Source organism: Odocoileus virginianus, chromosome 18, assembly GCF_023699985.2.
Source record: "Odocoileus virginianus isolate 20LAN1187 ecotype Illinois chromosome 18, Ovbor_1.2, whole genome shotgun sequence".
Taxonomy (NCBI): domain Eukaryota; kingdom Metazoa; phylum Chordata; class Mammalia; order Artiodactyla; family Cervidae; genus Odocoileus; species Odocoileus virginianus.
The window spans coordinates 30,028,738-30,056,038 of record NC_069691.1 but is presented as its reverse complement, the minus strand read 5'-3'; the positions used below and the strand labels follow the sequence as shown (position 1 = coordinate 30,056,038).

The window sequence follows — 27,301 nt, the reverse complement described above, 5'->3', positions numbered from 1 at the left end:
TCCACTGTCTCCCCATCCTATTTCCCATGAAGTGATGGGACCAGATGCCATGATCTTAGTTTTCTGAATGTTGAGCTTTAAGTCAACTTTTTCACTCTCCTCTTTTACTTTCATCAAGAGGTTGTTTAGTTCTTCTTCACTTTCTGCCATAAGTGTGGTGTCATCTGCATATCTGAGGTTATTGATATTTCTCCTGGCAATCTTGATTCCAGCTTGTGCTTCTTCCAACCCAGTGTTTCTCTCATGATATACTCTGCATATAAGTTAAATAAGCAGGGTGACAATATACAGCCTGGATGTACTCCTTTTCTTATTTGGAACCAGTTTGTTCCATGTCCATTTCTAACTGTTGATTCCTGACCTGCATACAGGTTTCTCAAGAGGCAGGTCAGGTGGTCTGGTATTCCCATCTCTTTCAGAATTTTCCACAGTTTATTGTGATCCACACAGTCAAAGGCTTTGGCATAGTCAATAAAGCAGAAATAGATGTTTTTCTGGAACTCTCTTGCTTTTTTGATGATCCAGCAAATGTTGGCAATTTGATCTCTGGCTTCTCTGCCTTTTCTAAAAGCAGCTTGAACATCTGGAAGTTCATGGTTCACATATTGCTGAAGCCTGGCTTGGAGAATTTTGGGCATTACTTTGCTAGCGTGTGAGATGAGTGCAATTGTGCAGTAGTTTGAGCGTTCTTTGGCATTGCCTTTCTTTGGGATTGGAATGAAAACTAGCCTTTTCCAGTCCTGTGGCCAATGCTGAGTTTTTAAAATTTGCTGGCATATGGAGTGCAACACTTTCACAGCATCATCTTTTAGGATTTGAAATAGCTCAACTGGAATTCCATCACCTCCACTAGCTTTATTCGTAGTGATGCTTTCTAAGGCCCACTTGACTTCACATTCCAGGATGTCTGGCTCTAGGTGACTGATCAAACCATCGTGATTATCTTAGTCATGAAGATCTTTTTTTACAGTTCTTCTGTGTATTCTTGCCACCAGTTCTTAATATCTTCTGCTTCTGTTAGGCTCAGATAGTAAAAGCGTCTGTCTACAATGCAAGAGACCCGGGTTCGATCCCTGGTTCAGGAAGATCCCCTGGAGAAGGAAATGGCAACCCAGTCCAGTACTCTTGCCTGGAAAATCCCATGGACAGAGAAGCCTGGTAGACTACAATCCATGGGGTCACAAAGAGTTGGACACGACTGAGCAACTTCACTCTGTTAGGTCCGTACCATTTCTGTCCTTTATCGAGCCCATCTTTGCATGAAATGTTCCCTTGGTGTCTCTAATTTTCTTGAAAAGGTCTCTAGTCTTTCCAATTCTGTTGTTTTCCTCTATTTCTTTGCATTGATTGCTGAGGAAGGCTTTCTTATCTCTCCTTGCTATTCTTTGAAACTCTGCATTCAAATGGAAATATCTTTCCTTTTCTCCTTTGCTTTTTGCTTCTCTTCTTTTCACAGGTATTTGTAAGGCCTCCTCAGACAGCCATTTTGCTTTTTTGCATTTCTTTTCCATTGGGATGGTCTTGATCCCTGTCTCCTATACAATTTCACGAACAAACCATCTTCTCTTAGGTATTACAAAATTGGGGTGATTCAGAAGGGGAGCAAATAGAGAAAGAAAGTGAGAGAGAAGGAAAGTTAATATTAATGGACTCTACCACTATTTTGCACTTATACCTGCCTATACATATTTAATACTCTAGGCAATTTTCCTGTTAGTTATTATTATCCAATTTCAGATTGTGTAACTGAGTTCTAGAGACATTAGTAAATGTAATCAGTCATACAGGGTAAACTCAGGTTTGTGTTGACTCCAAAGCCCACTCTCTTTCATTTACATCATTGTGTACAAGTAAAAAATATGGCAGTATGTTAATCCAGAAGAAGATTCATCTATTCCTCCATCTCTTATTTAACACCTTCAATTTAATCTTCAAATCGAACTCTCTCTAGCTGTCAGTAGATTTGTTAACACTTTCTTTATACCTGATAGGAAATTAGACAGTTTGGGTTACAAGTCCCGCCATTACTCTTTTCATATGTTTCCTTTACTTACTGCTTAGCATAATACTTGGAACTGTCATACTGCATTTTTCTAAAATGTAAATTTATTTTATTATTTGGTAAATACAATTATAATTTGATTTTCCACTAGTCATTATTATTTGACAAATATAATTTCCTTGTATTATACTTTTAACTGATTACTGGTTTGTAACAATCTTATGAAAAGCTATATTTTTAGTAATGGTCTTCTTTATACTTTTTGAAGTGTAGTTGATTTACAATATTGTGTTAGTTTCAAGTATACAGCATAGCAATGTAGTATTTTTACACATTGGATTCCATTACAAGTAATTATGAGATGATGGATGTAATACTTCGTGCTATTCAGTATATCCTTGTTATCTATTTTGCATATAGTAGTTTGTATCTGTTAATCCTATACTCCTAATTTGCCCCTTCCCCTTTCCTTCTCCCCTTTGGTAACCACAGGTTTCTTTTCTATATCTGTGCATCCGTTTGTTTTATATATACATTCAGTAGTATTATTTTTTTAATAATGTATATCCACATGTAAGTGATATCATACAGTGTTTATCTCTCTGACTTACTTCACTAAGCATAACATTCTCTAGTACATCCACATTGCTGCAAATGGCAGTATTTCATTTTTTTTATGTCTGATATTCCATTGTGTATGTATACTACATCTTCTTAATCCAGTCATCCAGTGATGGGGAATTGGGTTGCTTTTATGTCTTGGCTATTGTAAATAGTGCTGCTATGAATATTGGAGTACATATATCTTTTAGGATTAGTGCTTTCTTTTTTTCTGGATATATGCCCAGGAGTAGAATTGCTCAATCATATAGTAGTTCTATTTTTAGTTTTTAAAGGATCCTCCATCATGTTTTCCATAATAGCTGCACCAATTTATATTCCCAGAAACACTGTATTGGGATTCTCCTTTCTCCATATCCTCTTCTTCATGTGTTATTTTTAGGCTTTTTGAATGGTTGACTTTTCTCCTTTTAAAGTGAGAGCTCTGAAGATCAGTTAGGAAATAGTTCTTATTTCCTGCTATTACCTCTGCATCTCTGACCTAACACAGGGTAGATAATCAATAAATCATCACTCTTACTACCCCTCAGGGTACTCCTCTTGCTCTTATCTTTTCTGCTTGCAACCACATGAAATAAAATGAGTTTGATATCACACAAAATATCTGATTTATTTTGTTAGCTAGTACAGGTGTCTGAGCCTTCAATGTGTATTATTACATTGAATTTTCACATTTCCAAGAGGTCGGTACTCTGATTATGATCATTTATTATTATTTGTCATTTAGCAAAACCAAAGCTTAAGAAGGTTAGCAAGAATTTTTTATTTGAACTCTGACCTTGACTTCTGAGACTCATGAACCCTTGTTCATATCCACAACAATAAACTGTGTTCTCTCAGAGAAGTAGGAAGCTGGCTACTTGATGAAGTCACCAGGGCTTAGCGGAACAATTGAATAACAAATTGAGTAAGAAAACAAAGGTAAAGCAAACAAAAAATCTCCTACAGAAAAATCCTCGTAAGAATAAATAATGGAGCCCTAGTTCTCTTTAGTGTCTTCTCTCTCTTGGCATCTAATTTGGTGGAAGGATGAGAAAAGCAGCAGAGAAGGTTGTGATGGGGCTGGAAGGAACTCACCAACTCTCGTCACTGCATCCATGAACCTGGTTAACAGCCAGTCTCTCCTGATTAATATAATAGTTCTGTTACTTCACTGTCACTTAGCAACCCTTCCTCACTACAGTTGGTAACATTCACATGACGTCTTTAGTCCCAAGTAGTAATGATACCTTCTGCCATATTGTTGCTGATATTACTGCCAGCTTTTGGCCTGGTCCTTTAACTTCTCTGTCACTAACTTGACATTCATTCAATAATTATAATCAGTTTTAGGTACTCTTCCATTAGAACCATCTCTAGTTATAATGCCTGATAAAGGTATATACTTCCTTCACTAAAGGGACAAAACCACTTTACACGAAAATTATGGGTTCCTGCTCTGGGTTGAACATTTTTTCAGTACTGCATGACAGGTTGAACTGAGGAAGATGCACCATTTCTGTTTTTTTCTCAGAGTAAAGGAAATCTGCTTCCCCAGGGTGCAGGCGTTATATTTTCTTCCCCTGTGTGAGCTTGGAGGATGATTTCCATTTCAGTGCTGTGTTTCTTTTAGAATGATCCTATTCAGTCAGGGGACTTGTCATCCTTTGTTCAAAAACCCTAACTTTACCTGTTAACTGGAGCTTTTAAAGCTGAGCCAAGAACAATGGTAGGCAAAAGGAGGAAGATGTGCATTTCTTCTCTCTTCCTCACTCTGTCTCCAGCCCACTTCTTCAGAGCTAGTTCCAGTCCAGACATGAGCTGGAGCTCCAGACGCTGAGCAAAGGACAGAGTAAGTAGGAATAACATGAGGCGGCCACAGAGTTGGCAGAAGTGAGTGCAAAAGAATCAGCAAACAATTACAAGAGGGAGATAACCGGAGAGGAAAGACCTGCCACTAGAGGTATGACTCTATATTCACACATGGTTTTTATATTCAGTGTCAAGTCACACATTCTCCCCTAAGACTTTGGTTTGAAACAGTTCTATTGCTGCTTCAACTTTGTGTAGATCACCAGCCAACCTATGTAGCCCAATGACTAATTTCCAGCAAAGCCTCCTTAGTGTCCCTAAAAGAAAAATCACATGTTAAAGGTCCTTCTGAATGCCCTGGTTCTCAGTACTGTCATTCTTTATTGAATTTATTTCTTATTAAAATAAGCAGTTTTTCAGACATTTTTTCTGATAGTATTATGGAATTCTTTTGGCATGGGTAGATGGGAGTGTCAATTGTAGCTACATATAGCTGACATGTGTTTTTATCTATTCTTTATTATCTCAATGCTTTCGTGCTATATACGTACCATAACCAACCTATTGACTATAAGAAACATGTAAGATAATGTATTTATAGTCATTGTTGATCGTATTTTTAGTAAGTTTTAGTATTCATAGTAAGTTTATAATGTATTTTTATATATTATTTTATATGTATGTTATATACTATTCATAAAGAATTTTTTTTTGACTGAGGAAAGAATGCAAAATGCAAAATCCAAAATTTTGATAACTGATAGCAATTTTGATAGCGATTTGCCAATTGCTTTCACTTTTGGGTTTTAGTTGGGATTTACATAACTTGCATTTTAATTCTTTGGTTCTTTGCTGTTTCTATTAACTCATAGTATTATTTTAATAAAAGTTATAGTACCAACCAAAAAAAAAAAAAAAACAAAAAAAAAGTCAGGGGTCCTTAAGAATTTAAAGCTAAGGAGATTGCTCTTATCCATCTATGGTATAAATATCATGTATAAATTAATATTACTATTACATTACCAACATTAATATTACTTAAGAAAAATAAAATTTAAAGCAAAATTGGAAGTCAAATACCTAGTTACACACTGCATTCACTCAAAATAAATGAAACATTTCTCTTTATTCTTGCTTAGTTTACAAGGCAAGGTGGTTTTATTTTCCAGACCTAAATAGAACCCAACATGACTGCCTTCCTAGCATCAGAAATTGTCTGATGTGTTCATATTGGCAGTGCTTCAAGCCTGAGGACAGCAGAGCCATTTCAGTCTGTTCTCTGTACTTAGGTGCCAAGAAGCCTTTAATTAGCTACTTATTCTAATTACTCTAAATAGAAACTTATCTGTTCATGTGTCCTTCTAGAGCAAAGGACTTGAAGTCCTTGTATTCCCACCCTGAGAGAAACCCTAAGACTCAGTGTTACTTCTGTGGCCAGAACAGAAAAAATAAGGAAAATACCAAAAGCCACAAGTCTGGCTCATGCATAATCCCATCATCAGTGCTCCATTTATACTGAAATGATTTGCTCAACAATCTAAACCAGATTCTGCTCTTTACAATTTGAATTAGGTCATTTTTTTTTTTAAGGGGACAAAAACTCTTTTAAAGTCAACTTGAACAGGGCAGAGTAGTTTTTAAAACAGTTGCCCAGTGACTTCTTCAGATACACAAGACGTGTAAGTAAATGAGAAAAAAACTTCAAAGAATTCCTTGGAGGAAGTGGGGAGGAACACGGTGAAAAATAAACCAATAAACAAAAAAGCACAACGGTCAGCTGCCGAGGGCAGATCTACAGCCTCTTCCTCCTGGTTGCTGATCTGTATGCCAAGTACAGCAGATGAATGCCACACCCTGCAGGACAAACTGGTAGGAAAATAGTATGGTCCTTTATTCAGAACATTAAAAAGATCGGAAATTATATATACTTTGTGGGATTTGGAGAATGACTTAAACCCTCGAGCATCAAGAAGTCTAAAACATGAATAAGATTAACTCTGAAAGAAACGTAAAATTTACAGCTCCTCGTAAAATACACTATTCATACATTACTTGTAAACTGAACTGATGAGCAAAAGCAGTAATAGGTCAGCAAAAGTACATTTCCAAAATTATTGGTTCAGGCTAGGCTTGTGAAATGAAAATGTAGATGACAGAACTTATATCATCAGGTTATTTTAATTTTGTACATGTTGAACAATATCCAAAAATACTAATCCGTTGCTGAAATTCATGAGAAGGAGTGAGAAGAGAAATATTCTACCTATTGCAATCTTCCAAGTGAAAGCGTTCACATCCTGCTGTAAATGTATCAGAATTATATCACATTCTTTAGTGAATACGCCCCCTCTTTTGTTTGGGTTTTGCTTTTAAATCGTTTTACAGAAGTTTAATGTTTGGCAAGAGCATGTTCCAGGTTTTTTCTACTTTACCCCCTGACTTACATGAACAATACCAAAGATTTAAAAAGGAATGGAAAAACTCAAGCATATATTCCATTTGCCACAACAAAGTTTGGCTTTTTAAAAAGTGTTCTTTTATGTGTTTGGTGTTAAGTTGATAAGTTACAGAAAGAATTTTTGCCTGTTGAGATACAGGGAAAAGAGATTAAAGTTAATTATTTATGTGTTTATTTTTATTATATTGTGTGCAGACTTTTAAAAACCTGAAGAGTGCTGGAACTACAGTATTTTATATATGGAAGTGTGCCTATGTGTTCTAGTTCTTACATTTTTAGTTTCATATAACCCTCACTTCATTCTTATAATTTGTATGGAAGATATTCTCATTAAACTATCTTTTGGATGTAATAGAGTTTCTTTCCTAACAGCTAAAAATTCTCTAAACTTCCACATTCTCTGTAAAGCAATCAGAAGCAGAATCATGAGTCCTCCCACAGGACAAAATGACTAAGCATTTCTTCTATGAGGGTTGCCCATGACCTCCACCTAGGTGGGACTCATTCCTGCCTCCTGCTGGTTGGGGAAGAAGATCAACTCCTGTCAATCACTCCGGTTTTCTCCAGATTGCAACCACCATGCACATTAACACAGAATTAGTCCACACTTATTTTGACCAAATATGATAGCATTCCATATTGTATTTTCACTCCTTTGACCATACTCTTTGAAAATGCATACCTTAATTTCCAACAACAGGTCCTTTTAATTTTTTTGAGGCTGCATTTGTTATAACTTTTCATCTGTCTCTTTTCACTGAAGTCAATTTCTCAGATATAAAGATGCCAAAACTACATTATGCCTACAGTGCTTTCATTTGTGTAAATAGCTCTTTCTTTTTCCATTTAAATTAATAGTGGATTATGTTATTGTAGATGGTTTCCTCCAAAGAACATCACAAAAAATGAAATATACTAGCTATGGCATTCATTGAATTTTAAAATAGGTAACATGAGTTTGAGCAAACTCCGGGAGATAGTGAAGGAGAGGCCTGGTGTGCTGCAGCCTTTGGGGTTGCAAAGAGTTGAACAAAACTGAATGACTGAACAACCAAAATGCTGCAATTGCATAAGAAAAACGAGGAGGGTTGTAGGAGTGGAAAGGCCTATTGCATAAGTATATAGGAAATCTGCTAACAACGTGAGAGAATGCAAGCAGGATGTATAAACTGCAAAGCCAACACCACAGCTTTGTGCTAGCCAAGATACATAGAGATTTACAATTATCTTTTCACCTGATAAGATTCCAAAAGGAAATAAATAATGACATTGAGAATTACTTCTTTAATGAAAGAGGTAGCTAAAATTGAAGTCAAAAGATCACACAACTCTTTGCTAACCATAAGCAACTGCCTTAGGAGAGCTTGTACAGAAATATAGACTATTTTTATACAAGTCTTGAGAGTATGAGCTGAAATTCTCTTCAACGTCTCTTAAGTATGTTCCTTCATTCCCTATAACTTTTAATAAGATATGTGTATGTTGTAAAGCAGGATAAGAGAATATAGTAGGTAAAAAATAACAGGCTATACACATTTAAACATCACGTACCTTACTGGCTTTTCCTTTTAGCTTCTATATATTTTTCTATACTATCAATGTCATGTTATTTTCATTGTCTGAATTCCACATCCATCCTTTAAAATTTTAATTCATTTAATTCCACATATGTCAGAAAGTAGAAATATTATATAATAGATAAACTTGGAAATATATTCAAATGAAGTGCCTGTCTGAATGCCCTGGGTCCCTGTTTCCTCATCTATAAAAGGTGAAGTAAAGTAATATAACCCAAGGGTTTTTGTTTAGGTGAGAAATTCTGTAATGCCTTCTTTGCATGATTACATTCAGTAATAGAGAAAAAGGAGGGGATTATAGTAACCAGTTGCTACTTTCAGAAATGACTTTAAAATGGAGGCTCAGGTAGTTGAGTAGAGACAATCACCAAAACTTAGAGTCCTCTGCCAAAACCTGGAGACTAGGTGAGAACTTAATGAAAACAGTAAGCTCATCCTACCAAGCAATAATATTGGCAATGTGAAAGAGCAAGGAGCTGAACCAGGTTTCTGTGAACAGGATCAGTATCATACTCTGGGTATATAAAGATGGACCACATAGTCAGGTAGGTCATAACCCAGAGAACAAAATAAAGGAATAAACATAGAACTCTGTGTGATTGTGATAAATACTGCACTAAAGACTAGGACACAATGCAATGGAATTACATAGGAAGGAATGTGCTCCAGGCTGGGAAGGATTCACAGGATAGAAGACATTTCAACAGAATCTTAAAGTAGGTGATTAGGTGAGAGGAAATTCACACTAAATAGTTAACTCATTGGAGAAAATTTCCACTTCTCAGCCTTCTTCCAAGTTGTCTTGGATCTTTCTGGTTCTTTAGTTTTTCATATGAGTTTTAACATCAACATCAATTTTCTATGAAATTGCTATCAAAATTAAAAAATGAATTTACCTTTAATATGCATGTTTTTCTATTCATGAAAACAGTGTAGCTATATAGCAGTCTTATTTTGGATCCTCCCACAAAATTTAAAATTTTCCACTCAGAAGGACTTGTAAATGTTTTATCATATTTGTTGCTCTTTTGAATGGAATACTTAACTATATTTGAAAAGATTTATTTTAAATTATTAATTGTGTGTTTAACATTGTTTTTTATATGATCTTATATCTAGTAACTGTGCAGAATTTTCTTATTAGGTCTAATACAGAATATAAGTAGTTATGATAGTCATAATTGTATGATTCACTTAGAGAGTACTGAACATTTTCTACGTTAAGGATAAGATCTGCAGGAGAATTTTTTTTTTTTCTGCATCAAGACTGGATGTCAAATTGTAGTCACACTCTTCTTTTTAATTTTCTTATTGTAAAGTAAACAGATAAAAAGAAATATATAATTTTTAAAAGAATAGTAGCAAAGTAAACAGCTATGTAAGTACTGTCCAGGTTAAAGAATAGAGCAACGGCCATATCTTTAAAACCCCTGAATCCTCCTCTCCAATTATATTATCTGTACAACCCAATAAGATAAACACAGTCATATGATTCATGATAATCACTGACTTAATTTCCTTTAAGTATGTATCATACATTTATATCCTAAAATATACATTGCTCACTATGGGGAATATAGTCAGTAATTAGGTACTATCTTTGTATGGTGACAGATGGTAACTAAACTTAACCATGGTGATCACTTTGTAATCTATATGAATATCAAATCAGTGTGTTGGGGCTTGCAATTTGTCTTCCTATATTGTCATATTGTCATTTGGTAAGCAGTTCTCAATATTGGTGACATCAAAATTATCCATCCTTTTTTTTGGTTTATGCATTCTTCAGACTTGCTTAAGAAATATTTTCCTGCCCCAAGTTTGTAAAGATACTCTATATAACCACAAACTTATTTATTGTATTTGTATTAAAAAATTTTACCTGCCAATTTATTTTTATACATTTTGGGAAGACAGGTCCAAATTTATTCTTCCATATAATATCCAACTGTCCTAACTTTTTATGAAAAAGTCCATCTTTTTCAACTACCTGTAATACTATCTGTCATATTAAGTATCTGCTTATGTTTGGGTCTATTTCTGGTGATTTTTTCCTACTCTATTTCATTGGTCTCTTTGTCTATCCCTGAGTGAATGATATAGAGTATTAATTACTGTAGTTTTGTAACAATTTTGATAAAAAGTAAGTCCCTAATATTTCTTTTTCCTCAGTTGTCTAGACTATTCGTGCCCTTTTAATTTCATATAGGCATTTCAGAAGCACTTTATATTGCTTCAGAAGATAAAAGAGGAATAAAAGTAAACTATTATTGTTATTTTAATATCCATAAAACCAATGTGCAAAACCATGACAAATTTTGCAGTATAAATTCTTTCAATTCATAAATCAGTTATAGGTCTTCCTTTATTTTACATTATTATCTAATGTCACTCTACATGACTTTAAGACTTACTATGAAATTAAAGAAATCAAGATAATGTATTGTATTAAAGACTATCTAGTTATCTAGATGTAGAGATCAGTGGAGTCCAGAAATAGACCCACAAAGATATAAACAAGTGATATTCACCAAATGGGCAAATATAACTCAATAGAGAAAGAACAGCATTTTCCAAAATGAGAGTTGCTAAAACAATTAAATACTTGTATGCCATACACACACACACACACACACACCTCTCAGTCTATACCTCACAACTATATAAAAATTAACAAAAATAAATAAATAATAGGCCTTTGTGTAATATCTAAAACTATAAAATGTTATGCACATTATTTGTCAGGAGAATGAAAATTACAGCTAAAATGAGATACCACCACACACCTATTTGACTGGATAAAGTTTTAAAATATACTTATCATAACAATGGCTGACATGGATGCAGAGCAACTAGAACTTTCATATATTGTTAGTGGGAATGCAACATGGTCCAGACACTTTAGAAAACAATTTGGCAGTTTCTTATAAAGTTAAAAATACACTTATCATACAACCCTGAAATCCCACTCCCAGCTATTTACTCAAGTGAAATGAAACCTTATGTTCACACAAAAACTTATATGTGAATGTTTTTAGTGGCTTTATTTGCAATTGTACAAAACTGGAAACAATCCAAATGTTTGAACTAGGAATCCATTAAACAAACTGGTACATCTATATAACAGAATACTACCAGAATAAAAAGAAATGAAGAAGTAATACAACAGTGTGGATGGATCTTAAATGCTTTACTGTAACTGAAAGAAGTCAGACTCAAAATCTACATCCTGTATTATTCAATTTATACTACATAATGGAAAAGGCAAAGCTATATGGACATAAACCAGATCAGTGATTTCCATGGGCTACTGGAAAAGAGTTGACCACAAAGGGGTTGGCCAGTGGCTTATTTGGGAAAGGAGGAGGGTGATAGAACACTTAACTATCTTGATTGTGGTGGTGATTAGAGACCTGTAAGTATTTGTCAAAACCCACAAACCAGTACAGTTTAAAAAAAAAAAGTGAATTTTATTATAAGTGTTTTACAGCTTAATAAAAGAATAAAAAGGAGTCCACTTCATCTGATTTTAATAAAGTCACATCAACTTTATTTAGGTTAGTGTTGGTATGAATATCTTTTTTCTGTTTCTCTTTCTGTGACCTTATATTTAAAAGATCTTTTTAAGACTCTGATTCTGGGAAAGACAGAAGGCAGGAGGAGAAGGGGACAACAGAAGATGAGATGGTTGGACGGCATCACTGACTCAATGGACATGAGTTTGAGTAAGCTCCAGGAATTGATGGACAGGGAAGCCTGCATGCTGCAGTTCATGGGGTCGCAAAGAGTCGGACATGACTGAGTGACTGAACTGAACCGAACTTTCTGTGACTTTATATTTAAAATATCACTTATTTTAAAACTATTTTTTCTTTTTAATACAATTTACAAATCTTTATCTTTTAATTGGTCTCTTTAACTCCTTTGTACTTAATGGAATTGATGATCTAGTTTGGTTTAAGTTTACCTTCTTGTTATTTGTTTTCCATTTGGCCCATGTTTTTATTTTTATTTCTTATTTATTACATTCCTTTAGATAAATCAAATACATTTACTTAATTTTTCTCCATTTTTTCTATTTCCCTTTTTTCACTCCACCTTTCTTCTTTGCTTTATCAGATTTGCATCTCCAACTCCTTTGTGGATAATTACCCCTCATGATCTAATTGTTGGGGCTCATCCATGTCCCCTATCCCCTTCAGCTACCAAGGCTTCAGGGAGTTTGCAACTCTGTCTTCAAATTCTTCTCTTGTTTTGGGATCTGGAATTTTGTCTTGACTTTTAAAGCTCAGGTGCTTAATTGCATTTAGTTCCATCTTATGCAACATTTCTATGTGTTTGCAGTGAGAGGGGCTCTTAGTTTCTTCATTCTCCGATATGAAAAATTCAGAAGTGAAAATGACTTTAAAGCTGATTTGTGCATTTGGGGAATTTAGAATAATGTTATGTGGCCAGAACATACAGTTCATGTTCAAGGGAGGATGGTGGTAAATAGCAATGTGGGGATAAAGAATCAGATCATGAAGAGCTTTGTGTATCATTCTCAGGATTAAGGATACTCTTGCAAAAACAATAAAATATACCACACACACAAAAAAAAGAATTTAAACAGAGGAATGATATGATCAAAACTGTATTTTAGATAGGTTATTTTGGCTGATCTGAAGGATCAAGATTAACAGCCACTGATGTTTATGGGAAGCCAAGACCTTTGCTACTTCTCTTTAAGCAATTCTGATTCATAGGGAAACTTTCCAAAGACCTTTATACATGTTCCTCAAACGTTCTCTATGGTTTGATTGAATTATCCTGAATTTATGCTACTTTTGTCATCAGGAAAAAAAAAAAAAAGGTGTTTGCAATTTGAGGAAAAAAAGGAAATTCAGGATCTCTGCGTCTTAATTGAGACGTATTTATATATATTCAATAGGATAAAACAAAAACAAAACTAAGGAACCAACTGTGAAACTATATAACTGAAGCAGGTGAATAGTGAGGAAACAAAGCAATGCCTTTGCAGTGATAGTGTTCAGAAAGGCAAGGTAATCCGTGCTTTGCGGCCCTTCGTGGAGCTCACATCAGCCCTTCTTTATGGTATGAGCCTCCTTTCAGATTTTTGGGGGAACTAATTCCCGGCACCTAATATTTCCTTTGAGAAAAGGTGCCTGGTAACAATGGGCTATGAGAGTGGACAGAGGTGTTGATTTCATCAGGCCCCACCAGAGTCACAGAAGGATAACTCAGGGCTGCACCTTCTAAGTACAACCTTCCCTTTTGACTCCCACCCACACTGGTCTGCCCTTTTTCTGAACTCATATTATACCATGTACCTTGGCATTTGTTTTCTAATTATTAAAACATAATTTTCTAACGAATACAGTTTATTAGGGTTTTACTAGACTCCAGGGATACATTATATTCTATGTACATAAGTATATTAATGTGTGTAGTTTCATTTATTTTTAACAAAACTCTATGAAGTTAAGCACCACTTCCCTCAATTTACAAAAGAAACCACAGAAGTTCTTGAATAACTTGCCTCAGATAACCCAGTTTATTCATTCACCAGCAAATATTTATCTAGTATCCATATTTCAGGCTCTAAATTTAAGTGCTTGGCATATATGTTTAATTTAATCCTCACATCTCTGGAAATAGGTATCATGATCATTGTTATGCAGCTGTGGAACCTGAGATACTGCGTAGCTTGCCCACCATCACTTATCTAGTAAGCATGAGCTTATAATCGATTACTGAACTTCTTCAAAGCCCATCTGCTAAACCATTCCTTCATAATGGAATCTATTCCTGTATTATCCTGTACTATTCCTTACATGGCAGGTCCCCTGATACATTACTGAGTTGCCTGATACATTACTGATACACTGCCTGATACATTACTGAATATAAAGAGAAAATGTATTGATACAAGAGAAGCACCAAAATATATCTATTTAATCATAGCAAGAGAAATCCAGGGAGACATAATGTATAGATATCTCATTATGTGACATCATTTAGGCTTAAAAGTTTGATAAGAGGTCATCTTTCCAGACACCTCAAACAAAATTATTTACATGTCAGCCATTTTTAATGGAGACACTTTTAGCAAAAATGAGCTTACCTTCTTACACCAAGTGATCAATATAATTTACCCCTAAATAGGATCATTGTCAGGAAAAGATTTTTAATTTGCTATAATGTAATGACACTAATAAAATAATTTTATAATAACATCTCTGAATGAAAGTATTTAACTCTTAACAGCTTTAGTTTATTCATTCTGACGATAAACATGTCCTTCTGTGGTAACATTTTAAAATTTACTGTTTCTATTCTCTTTGTTTTGGGAAAACACATTGGGGCCCAAAATAATTATGTGTAAAGTAGATAAACTCTGAGTAAGAGCCTGAGGTTACCAAACAAGTCTAAAGGATAAATATAATGACTCTTTTCAGCATTCAAGGGGATTTTAAATTTCCTTTCAAGCTTTTGTTTGTTTGTTTGCAGACAGGAAGCAGGACCAGATTAGAATTCCCAGAAATCTGATTCTTGGTCAGGGGAGTTTTTTTTTTTTAATCTCATTTTTATTTATTATCCTACTTATAATGATATGCACCTTGTAATGATTTGCACCTTATGTGGCCCAAACGGTAGAGAACCTACCTGCAACGCAGGACACCCGGTTTCGAACTCTGGGCTGGGAAGATCCCCTGCAGAAGGCAACAGCAGTCCACCCCAGTATTCTTGCCTGGAAAATTCCATGGACAGAGGAGCCTGGAGGGCTACAATTCATGGGGTCACAAAGAGTCATTCACGACTGAACAACTAACACTAACGAGTGCTTATCAGCAAACATCACCTATCAGACGTTATTCTCCTTCTTCTCTGTTCATTTCTTCTCCTTTTTTTCTAATTCACTAAATGTGAACTATGAATAGAATGGGGGTACTGGGATGGGGAGAGCAAAGTGGAGTTGGTGCTAAAAAATTAGATGCCCAAGTTAAAAGTCAACTATTAATTATCATTTATATATAATTTCCTATTTCAGTTGAAGGCATTGGAACTCTGAGATCAAGAGATACTACTAGTTTGCATGGCTAATTGGAGGTGGGACACCGAACAAGAACTTCACAAATCCATTCCCCTTTTCCTTCAAAGTTACTATTATTTGCATATTGGAATCATTGCAGATTTCATTTCCTTTTGGAATGGCAGTGCAATAATGCTCTATAATTTATCCTCATTATTTTTCATCTTTAGATCAGTCTAATTTTTAGCTGTCAACAGGATTTGTAGAAAATAAAAGATAAGTATAGTTCATATAAACTAGTCAGTTATAAAATATTTTCTACTCGCCTTTTCACATGAGGAAAAGAGGTCCATGAACTGTGAAATACAGCATTAAACTTTATATCAAAATTTTTAATGAAAGATTCCCTTACTCAAGATATAGTTCTTTTTTTCTTTTTTTTAAGATATAGTTCTTGAGCACTGTTGTGGTCCCTAGTGTTCTTCTAGGGACTTAAATATGTCAATAAGCAAAATCAATAAAAATTCCATTCTGGTGGAATTTACATTCTCACATGGAAAGCAATAATAGACAAAAATATAATATGAAAGTAATTTTTATTGGATATCAGAAATGTTGTGAAAAAAATAGAGACTGAGTAAAGTGAATGGGAAAGAAAAGGAGGGAGAGAAGCAGGAGGAGGTGCTGTGGAGGTTGTGGTTTCCAAAGCTAATCTGCTTATTTCAATATTGAATTGTCTCTAACTTTTCCACGGATGTAAATAGTGTCTTCTTAGCTATTATATTAAACTCCTATGTCTTAGACTTTTTATTACAGTCTCCATAGGGCTGTACCTTATGATAGGAGTTCAATAAATAGTTGATGATTTAGTACATGGTTATTTATTTAATAGATAGTCTTCTCTTAAAACTATGTTCTGATTAAAATTGGCCTTTGGAAGTGACATATTAAGTGGACGTTAAATGTTCATTTAAAAGTTTAGCTTTTTGCTTTATTAGCTAAAGCATTTGGGGATTAAGGTTTAGCTATTTTTTGGGTACCAAAAATTTTAAAGTTCAGATGTTTCCATTAAGCCACAGTCACCTATTAGTTAGGGTTCCTAGCCCTTTACATTAGCCAGAAGTCAGAGGCAATGATGGAGATGATGGAGTCCAAAGAATGATGACAAGCTCTGTTTCTTGGAAGCTATGTCAACAGTCCATGAAAGATATCCCGGAGGTTCAAGTCAACTACAAAAAGAGCACAACATACTTGTCTGTATTGTGGGATTATTAGGCTTAGGTAAATACTTCTTGTTTACATGGCTATTTAGAGACAGGACTAAAAACTTCGTCTAGAAATTTGTTTAAATATTCCTTCAATAATACTGTTATTTGCATAATAGTCATTGCAGGTTTCATTTTCTTTGGCATTGAGCAAAACCTACAAGTGATTTTAGGCTGAAATCAGAGTTCTGTCTGGCAGTGAGCAAGATAAAGTCTATGCCATCACTGCTCCTTTGAAACAATAAACACACTCTGATAGTATAAGTTGAGATGGAAATCAGAAAAAGTCAAAACATGGTGCATTTTTAAAACTTTTTCATTTTATAATAATGGCAGTGGTGATACTGTCTGACATTTGAGTATTTACTATATATCAGGCTCTCTTTGCATGTTTTACCTGCATTAATTCAATAAATCCTCCAAACATTCCCACAAGGCAAAATCTTTATTATTTCCAATTTACCAAGGAGGACATCTGAGACAGATAGGGAACTAGTTCAGTGATTACACAGAAACAGAGAGCCATGGTATCAGTCCATTCTCAAATCTTCAGTTCAGTTCAGTTCAGTTGCTTGGTCATGTCCGACTCTTTGCGACCCCATGAGCTGCAGCATGCCAGGCCTCCCTGTCCAACACCAACTCCCAGAGCCTACCCAAACTCATGTTCATTGAGTCGGTGATACCATCCAACCATCTTATCCTCTATCGTCCCCTTCTCCTCCTGCCCTCAATCTTTCCCAGTATCAGGGTCTTTTCAAATGAATCAGCTCTTTGCATCAGGTGGCCAAAGTATTGGAGTTTCAGCTTCAACATCAGTCCTTCCAATGAATATTCAGGACTAATATCCTTTAGAATTGACTGGTTGAATCTCTTTCCAGCCCAAGGGACTCTCAAGAGTCTTCTCCAACACCACAGTTCAAAAGCATCAATTCTTTGGTGCTCAGCTTTCTTCACAGTCCAACTCTCACATCCATACATGACCACTGAAAAATCCATAGCCTTGACTAGATGGACCTTTGTTGGCAAAGTAATGTCTCTGCTTTTTAATATGCTGTCTAGATTGGTCATGAGTTTTCTTCCAAGGAGTAAGTGTCTTTTAATTTCATGGCTGCAGTTATCATCTGCAGTGATTTTGGAGCCCCCAAAAATAAAGCCAGCCACTGTTTCCACTGTTTCCCCATCTATTTCCCATGAAGTGATGGGACCGGATGCCATGATCCTAGTTTCCTGAATGTTGAGCTTTAAGACAACTTTTTCACTCTCCTCTTTCACTTTCATCAAGAGGCTCTTTAGTTCCTCCTCGCTTTCTGTCATCAGGGTGGTGTCATCTGCATATCCGAGGTTATTAATATTGATATTTCTCCTGGCAATCTTGATTCCAGCTTGTGCTTCATCCAGCCCAGTGTTTCTCATGGAATCTTAGAATCCTGATAATCAAAATGCTATACTTGGGCCGCAGCACTGCCTTCCCCTGGGAGTTTTGTCAGGCAGAAAACTCAAGTCTCACCCAGATCTCTTGAATCGGAATCTGAAACTTAATATGATCCTTACACGGTCCTTATGACGGTTAATCTGAGAAGCACTATTCTACAACATCCCACATAACTGTTTTCTAACACAGGGAACTCATTAACACACTGTCATCCTATTCCTCTCACTGAATTCCTTTCACTGAATTTCCTTTAAAATTTTTATCCATATTTCAGTTTCCTATGACTTCTGCCTTTTGGTCTTCAGGTTTTCTTTTCTTTCTTTTTTTTTTTTTTTTGCTTTTTTCAGTCATTATTTATTTCTTTGTTAAAGTATTTTAAAGATCATTGTGTTTGTTCACTTAATAATCTTATTTTCAAAGACTTTAAAGGTTAACTCATCTTATGATATTCCTTTAATGTTTGAGTACAGCTATCAGTTTAGATCTGAAATCACGGCTCTCATCTTCTGATTATGTCTTCAACCCTGAGCTATACTCAGGTCAAAACTTATCATTTTCAAAAAGCATCCAGTTTCTTTTAATTTTTAAGAAGCCCTGCTTTCTGTCCTGGATGCATTACAGTATATAAATTTCTTCTAGATATGAATTGCATCCCAGAGGTGGTCAGTTAACTTCCTAATTCTGGGAATCTTTCTTCCATCCCAGATATTCTTACTGGGTCCCTTGCATTTGCTTTTTATATTTGAGAAATGGTGGTATGATATCATTCTGCTGCTGCTGCTGCTAAGTCTCTTCAGTCATGTCTGACTCTGTGTGACCCCATGGACTGCAGCCTACCAGGCTCCTCCGTTCATGGGATTTTCCAGGCAAGAGTACTAGAGTGGGGTGCTATTGCCTTCTCTGTGATATCATTCTATATTGCATTTAATTCTAAAAATTCTCTAGCTATACCTTTCACACATTTTCCTGCTGCTCATGGTAAAGTAAAAAGTTTTGTTCTACACTATAGTCTTTTTCTTCCTGACCTGTCCATTAGTAAATTGACTCAAAACTTCTTTGTTTACTAAGCACCAAGCTTACTGCTTTAAAAAATTAGTAGAACAAAAATCAGAGATTTGATTCAAAAGTCAGATATTTCCCATTTGGAATATTTCCTTTTTCTGCTGTATTTTTAAAAATTTTACAGGCATAGCTTAAGACTTTTCATATACTAAAATATTTCTACTACCATGTGAAGACAAATTCAGAATCTAGTATTGAAAATCATATTCTCTGTAGATCTTCTTTCTAGTAATCTAAAGGAAAATGAACATCTAGGTAATCAGAAGTCTTTTAAGAATCCAAGATTTAATAGTTGTCAAGCTTTATAGTGTAGGAGTATCACCAAAGAAGTAGTTAAAATTTAAATTTCCAGAACCTTAAACTGTTAACCACAGGGCCTTAGGAATGGGCTAGGAATTTTTATTTTTAATAGGAATCCCAAAAGACAAGTAGTTCACAGACTACAATTTGAAGATCTACATCTTTAACAGAATTTTTCAGTTTCTTCACCCAACTGGTCAGCATCTACATCATGCATATTTCATTTTATTTGGCAGAAAGTTATCATCATTAATCGGTAGGCACTGGATACCTTCTCTACAATAGCCCTCACAACAGATACCTAATAAAAATCATGTTAAATCTTTCCAAATGAGAAGATTCATATTTTTGTCATTGTCATTCAGCTTTACCAAGAAAAAGCTACTAGAAAAATGACATCAGCAGTAGGGGCAGGCCACAGAGTTCTCAGTGTTCCAAGAATTTCTGAGGATATATGTCTCCTTGACACGTTATACACATGTACAGTGTCATTGTCAGTAGCTGTGTCTTTTAATACAAATAAGGAGATATAAATGTAAAATAGGAGGCTGAAATCTCATGTCCTCTCTCCATGCCCATAATTTTCCATTTCCTTTCTAAGACATTTCCCCTGATAAGAAGCTTTATGAAAGAGCTTTACTGTATATATGAATAGTCCAAGTGTATAAACCAGACTCAAATTTATTACATATATTTCCAGATTTAAATGGGTTGAGAAATGGGTCAAACAGTCATAAATACCATTATGTAATTTACTATTACCTGTTTTTAGAGATTGTACTTAAGTAACTCTTGCTTTACCTCGATTCAGCAAAACTCTTGATGAAACAAAAACGAAAAACCTCTCCCTGGTAAATTAGTCCCAAGTATTGGAGTATGCTGGGACTCTGAATTTATTCAGGTGTTATCCATTTATTTAATGTTGGGTGAGCACAACAAAGTGCACATGTGAAAGTTACGGTTTAATTGAAAAGCATATAGCATAACTTAACTAGACCCTGCTGTATCAGGCTAAAGGTAGCAGCATGTGGGGCTAAGCTTTTTAAAAATCTAATTATAAAAAGACCTATGGTAAAGTTGAGCCAATGCCTCCAAGCCAATATTTAGTCTTTTCAATAGGTAATGACTATACATTGGATAATTTACAAAACCTGGCACTGTATAGCATTGATACAGACAAGTTAAATACAATACACACACACACACACACACACACACACAAGACTCTCCTTACAAATCACCAGTCACTTGATTTACAAATTCCTCTGAGTACATATAATCTAGTTCATGTGTCTTTTGGCTCTCCTTCAGGATTTTTTACTCTTAACCTAGGATAGATAAATAAGATTTTCACCTGGTAGAAATCACCCTCTTATTCATCACTGGAAGTTTAGGTCAAAATATAAACTCTCTGATATGGCAGGATGGCCTTAGTGTTACAAAGTTGATAGACACAATGAGTAAGAAACATTCATCCAAATAACCTAAAATAATATTTATTGGTGGATTTCCATGATCAAATGGATGCTCTATTCTGCCTGTTTCCCATAGATTTGTAAAGGAGTGGTAACTCAGCTAAATGTGGGAGTTAGAAGAAGCAGCCAACTTTCATTAGCTTTCTCTGATGACAATTTTTTTTTCTTCATAATCTACAAAGACAGTGGACTGGGCTGTCTTGTTAGAACTCAAAACTGGGAAGTTTTACACACACTTTGTTTAGTATTCAAAACTTGCTTTCTGGCAGATTTAATTATCTTGATTTTTGTTCAAAAATGAGCTTCAAGAGATTTGAAGTAAGTCAATTCTTAAAAGGTAGTGTTAGTTGCTCAGCCATGTCAGGCTCTTTGCAACCCCATGGACTGTAGCCCACCAGGCTCCTCTGTCCAAGATATTTTCCAGGCAAGAATACTGGAGTGGTTTGCCATTTCCTTCTCCATGGGATCTTCCCAACCCAGGGATCAAACTTGGGTCAAGGGCTCTTCAAACCAGAGCGTGAGACTCTGTGGCCCCTGGGGGCTGAGAGGACACTTTAGATTAAATCAAGTGAGTGCTGACTTGCAAGACAACCGTCTTGAGATGTTTGTGTGTATGTGTGTGATGTATCTTTAATTTGTCTGTATCAGTGCTATACAGTGTCCTGTTTAACTTTGTTAGTCTTTGAGCATTTCCTTTATTATTCATGTATGTGCCTTTCACTCTGTAATGAACTTCCTCATCTTTCACATATGTTAAAAGTTTGTGTCTAACATTTGTGAGTTTTGATTGTGGAAATCTCATCTTGCAACTGGTAATTCCAGCCTTGGTTTTTCAAAAGTACTGATTAATATTTCTCAAATGAAGAATCTCTATACTTAACAACTGTTAGCTGTTATTTGTTCCATTTACTTGTAAAATATTTTTTGCTTCATATTGGGACCAAATTTAGCCCTGAGTTGGCTCTTAAAGTTTTAGACAAATACATAAAAATAGATATCCTCATTCATCACATCAGGAAATCTTGCTACCATAGTTAAAGAACATTCTTACACCCACCATGATGGATATGTTCAAACATGAGAATTGAACTTAATTACTGTAGCTTTGTAGTATAGTCTGAAGTCATGGAGCCTGATTCTTCCAGCTCCATTATTCTTTCTCAAAATGGCTTTGGCTATTTGGGGTCTTTTGTGTTTCAGTACAAATTGTAAAATGTTTTGTTCTAGTTCTGTGAAAAATGCCATTGGTAATTTGATAAGGATTGCACTGAATCTGCAGATGCTTTGGGTAGTATAGTCATTTTCACAATATTTATTTTCCCAATCCAAGTCCATGATATATCTCTTCATCTGTTTGTGTCATCTTTGATTTCCTTTATCAGTAACTCATATAAAAGTTTTTGGGTACAGGTCTTTTGCCTGCTTAGGTAGGTTTATTCCTAGTTATTTTATTCTTTCTGTTGTGATGGTAAGTGGGATTGTTTCCTTAATTTCTCTTTCTGATCTTTAATTGTTAGTATATAGGAATGCAGGAGATTTCCGTGTATTATATTTTGTATCCTGCAACTTTACCAAATTCATTGATGAGTTCTAGTAGTTTCCTGGTGGCATCTTTAGGATTTTCTATGTATAGTATCATGTCATCTGCAAACAGTGAATTTTACTTCTTCCTTTCCAGGCTGGATTCCTTTTATTTCTTTCTCTTCTCTAATTGTTATGACTAGGACTCCTAAAACTATGCTGACTAATAGTGGCATGAGTGGACATCCTTGTCTTGTTCCTGATCTTAAAGGAAGCACTTTCAGTTTTTCACCATTTAGAAAGTTGTTTGCTGTGGGTTTGTCTTATATGGCAAACCTTTTATTATGTTGATGTAGGTTCTCTCTACGCCCACTTTCTGAAGAGTTTTTATAATTGAGTGTTAAATTTGGTCAAAACCTTTTTCTGCACTGTTAATATTAAAATGATTTTTTTTTCCTTTATCTACAAAACAGAAATAGAGTTACAGATGTAGAAAACAAACTTGTGGTTACTAGGCGGTAAAGCAGTGGAGAGGGATAACTTGGGAGATTGGGATTGACATATACACATTGCACATGCATGCATGCTCAGCGGCAACATACACACTACTATATATAAAATGGATAACAAATAAGGACCTATTGTATAGCACAGGAAACTTAACTCTAAAAAAGAGTGAATATATGTATGCTACTACTGTTGCTAAGTTGCTTCTGTCAAGTCCAACTCTGTGCGACCCCATAGATGGCAGCCCACCAGACTCCTCTGTCCCTGGTATTCTCCAGGCAAGAATACTAGAGTGAGTTGCCATTTCCTTCTCCAGATATATGTATATGTATAAGTAATTCACTTTGCTGTATGCCTGAAACTAACACAACATTGTGAATCAGCTATCCTCCAATCAATTCAGTTCAGTACAGTTGCTCAGTTGTGTTTGACTCTTTGCAACACTATGGAATTCTTAGGCTTCCCTATCCATCACCAACTCCCGGCACTTGTTCAAACTTATGTCCATCAAGTCAGTGATGCCATCCAACTATCTCATCCTCTGTCATCCCCTTCTTTTCATGCCTTCAATCTTTCCTCGCATCAGGGTCTTTTCCAGTGAGTCAGTTCTTTGCACCAGGTGGCCCAAGCATTGGAGTTTCAGCTTCAGCATCAGTCTTTCCAATGAATAGTCAGGACTGATTTCCTTTAGGATTGACTGGTAGGATCTCCTTGCAGTCCAAGAAACTCTCAAGATTCTTCTCCAACACCACACTTCAAAAGAATCAATTTTTTGGCTCTCAGCCTTCTTTATGGTCCCACTCTCACATCCATACGTGACTCCTGGAAAAACCACAGCTTTGACTAGACAAACCTTTGTTGGCAAAGTAATGTCTCTGCTTTTTAACGTGCTGTCTAGGTTGGTCATAGATTTTCTTCCAAAGAGCAAGCGTCTTTTAATTTCATGGCTGCAGTCACCATCTGCAGTGATTTTGAAGCTCAAGAAAATAAAATCTGTCACTGTTTCCATTGTTTCTCATCTATTTGCCGTGAAGTGATGGGACCAGATGCCATGATCTTAGCTTTTTAAATGCTGAGTTTTAATCCAGCTTTTTTCACTCTCCTCTTTCACTTTGATCAAGAGGCTCTTCAGTCACTCTTCACTTTCTGCCATAAGCGTGGTGTCATCTGCATATCTGAGATGCAGATATTTATTGATATTTCTCCCAGCAATCTTGATTCCAGTTTGTGCTTCATCCAGTCCAGCATTTCACATGATGTACACTGCTTATAAGTTAAACAAGCAGGGTGACAATATACAGCCTTGACGTACTCCCTTCCCAATTTGGAACCAGTCTGTTGTTCCATGTCCAGTTCTAACTGTTGCTTCTTGACCTGCACACAGGTTTCTCAAGAGGCAGGTAAAGTGGTCTGGTATCCCCATCTCTTTAAGAATTTTCCACAGTTTGTGTGATCCACACAGTCAAAGGCTTTGGCATAGTCAATGAAACAGAAGTCGATGTTTTTCTGGAACTCTTTTGCTTTTTCGATATTCCAGTGGATGTTGGCAATTTGATCTCTGGTTCCTCTGCAGTTTCTAAATCCAGCTTGAACATCTGGAAGTTCTTGGTTCATATACTGTTGAAGCCTCGGTTGGAGAATTTTGAGCATTACTTTGCTAGCATGTGAGATGAGTGCAACTGTATGGTAGTTTGCACATTCTTTAGCATTGACTTTTTTTGGGATTGGAATGAAAACTGACCTTTTCCAGTCCTTGGGCCACTGCTGAGTTTTCCAAATTTGATGGCCTATTGAGTACAGCACTTTCACAGCACTATCTTTTAAAGTGCTGTACTCAATATACTCCAATAAAAATTATTTTTAAAATAACATTAAAAAGAAAAAGAAATTACTAACACTATTATACAACCACTACCCATCTACTCTTCTAGAAAATAAAGTAAATGCTGTAAAGTGGGAAAAAAAAAAAAAGAATTTAACTTAAGCATAGTAGATTTGGAGATGGGATGTAAATCACATATTTTGCTCCAACCATTTCCAATAAACCTGCCTTGGGGAAAAGAGGAATTAACCAATAAGTGTCAAATCAGTCTCTATTTTGTCTGTGTATCTTCTCTTAGCATACTTTAGAGGAATTATGACCCTTTGTAAGCTGCTCCTTGAGTATAGCTCCAGACTAATATACTGAATATTGTTTTAATGACAGGCAAAATCATTTTTCATTCTTTAAAAATAATGGTCAAGAAAAATCTCTAACTTAAAGGTCATGTTGATGGCTTCCTTAGTGACTCAGTGACAAAGTGTCTGCATGCCAATACAGGGGATATAAGTTTGATCCCTAGGTCAGGAAGATACCCTGCAGAAAGAAATGGCAACACACTCCAGTATTCTTGCTTGGGAAATCCCATGCACAGAGGAGCTGGTGAACTAAGCCTATGTCTGCTTAATTACTCAGTAGTGTCCGACTCTTTGTGACCCCATGGACTCTTAATGATTCACCTTTTCGGGAAAAAAAAAAAAAGTTTTTAAAAAGCTAGCAAATCTCAAAAAGAAAAGAATAATAAGGGCAGACTAGACCCATTAATTTTGAGGCATAGAGTCTTAGTAATGAAAACATGGGGCATATACAAAGACAGACCAAGGAAACAAAATAGAAAGTTAAAAAATACTGGGGGAATTTCATATGTGAAGAAGATGTACCAGAAGGCTTTCAGGATCTCAGTTCCCTGATTAGGGATTGAACCTGGGCCACCGCAGTGAAAGTCCAGAATCCTGTCCCCTAGTCCACTGGGGAGTTCCCAAGATGACATTGTTAATCAATAGCCAAGTGTCAATTTATTCAGTAGTCTTGAGGCAGCTGGATAACTATTATTTCTCATAATCTGTCCCATAATAAATCACAAATTAATTAAATGTTTAATTATAAAAATTATGCATGTGATAAAATGAAAAAGTTAAAGGCTTTTCTATGTATGACTCAAAATTCAAAATAAATATTAATAAAAGAAAGCAAGGCACAGTGGGCCATATGAATATCAAAATCTTTTCATGGCATCAAGAGCCATAAATTGAGATTCTAAAGAAAAGAATACAGTTAAAGTTTATCTTTAATTCCATCTTCCTCTCACTCAGTTACCACATATATGCCTCTCCTGACATTGAGGAAACCATTCATTATTTATCCTACCAGAGTTTTCTCTTATGAAAATGCAAGAAAATAGGGGTAGATTTTTGTACATATTCTATTTCATACAAATAATATTCCGTATGTACTATTCTGCAGCTTGCAATTTTCATTCCATAATATACCTTGGAAACCTTTCTGAATTAGTTCATATAAAATTTTCTTATTTTGGGGGGTAAATGTCTGATACTCTATTGTATGAATATATTATTATTAATTTTATAAGTACCTCATTGATGGGCTTCCCGGGTGGCGCTAGTGGCAAAGATCCCACCTGCCAGTGCAGGCAATGCTGGAGACAAAAGTTCAATTCCTGGGTCGGGAATATGCCCTGGAGGAGCGCATGGCAACCTACTCCAGTATTCTTGCTTGAAGAATCCCATGGACAGAGGAGCCTGCAGGGCTATAGTCCATGGGGTCTCAAAGAGTCAGACACAACTAAAGTAATTTAGCAGGCACACACCTCCTTGATGGTATTTTAGGGGATTTTTTAAAAAATATTTTTCTTACAAAAAATGTTAGAAATGCAGCTATTGAAAACAGTATCTCAACACAGCTCTTAGAGAGATAACATTCTCATTTAGAAAACAGGCTTTACCAGAGGTGTTACAAATATCTTGAAGACATATCCTAATTAAGCTACTAAAGAAATTGTTGATAAGATATAATAGGTTCCCCCCAAAGAATCTTACAAGCAAATTTACTATGATATGACAGGCAGTGTTAAGAGAATATCTCATATAAAGTGAATATGAAATTATAATCATTATAATGATCAAATTACAGTAATTAGTACATAGAGCAGAGAATTTATCTGTGCCAATTCCACATACTAAAATAGTTTAGGCAATAGTTATCTTATCAGTCACAATCCTTCCCAGAAAAGAAATAATGACAACTCTATAACATTCTATTTTCAACTTTGTGGCACAGAACTTGTTAAATGTTATTTTTATTTTAAAATGATGGTAGCAAAGATAGGATTGTGACATAATGTATTATAATGGATTCATTTACTCATTGTGACACATCCACCTATTAATTATCTCAATCCATTCTACCAATAGGCTTAA

General features: G+C 35.4%; 1 long non-coding RNA gene across 1 annotated transcript; it reads right to left on the bottom strand.

Moving 5' to 3' along the window:
• Nucleotides 1–26,648, bottom strand: LOC139039502 (uncharacterized). The gene is made up of 3 exons (XR_011492805.1): nucleotides 26,458–26,648; nucleotides 15,116–15,234; nucleotides 1–1,565 (listed from the first exon to the last, which is right to left on the bottom strand). It is a non-coding gene; the product is annotated as an uncharacterized lncRNA (long non-coding RNA).
• Nucleotides 26,649–27,301: the final 653 nt, after the last annotated feature.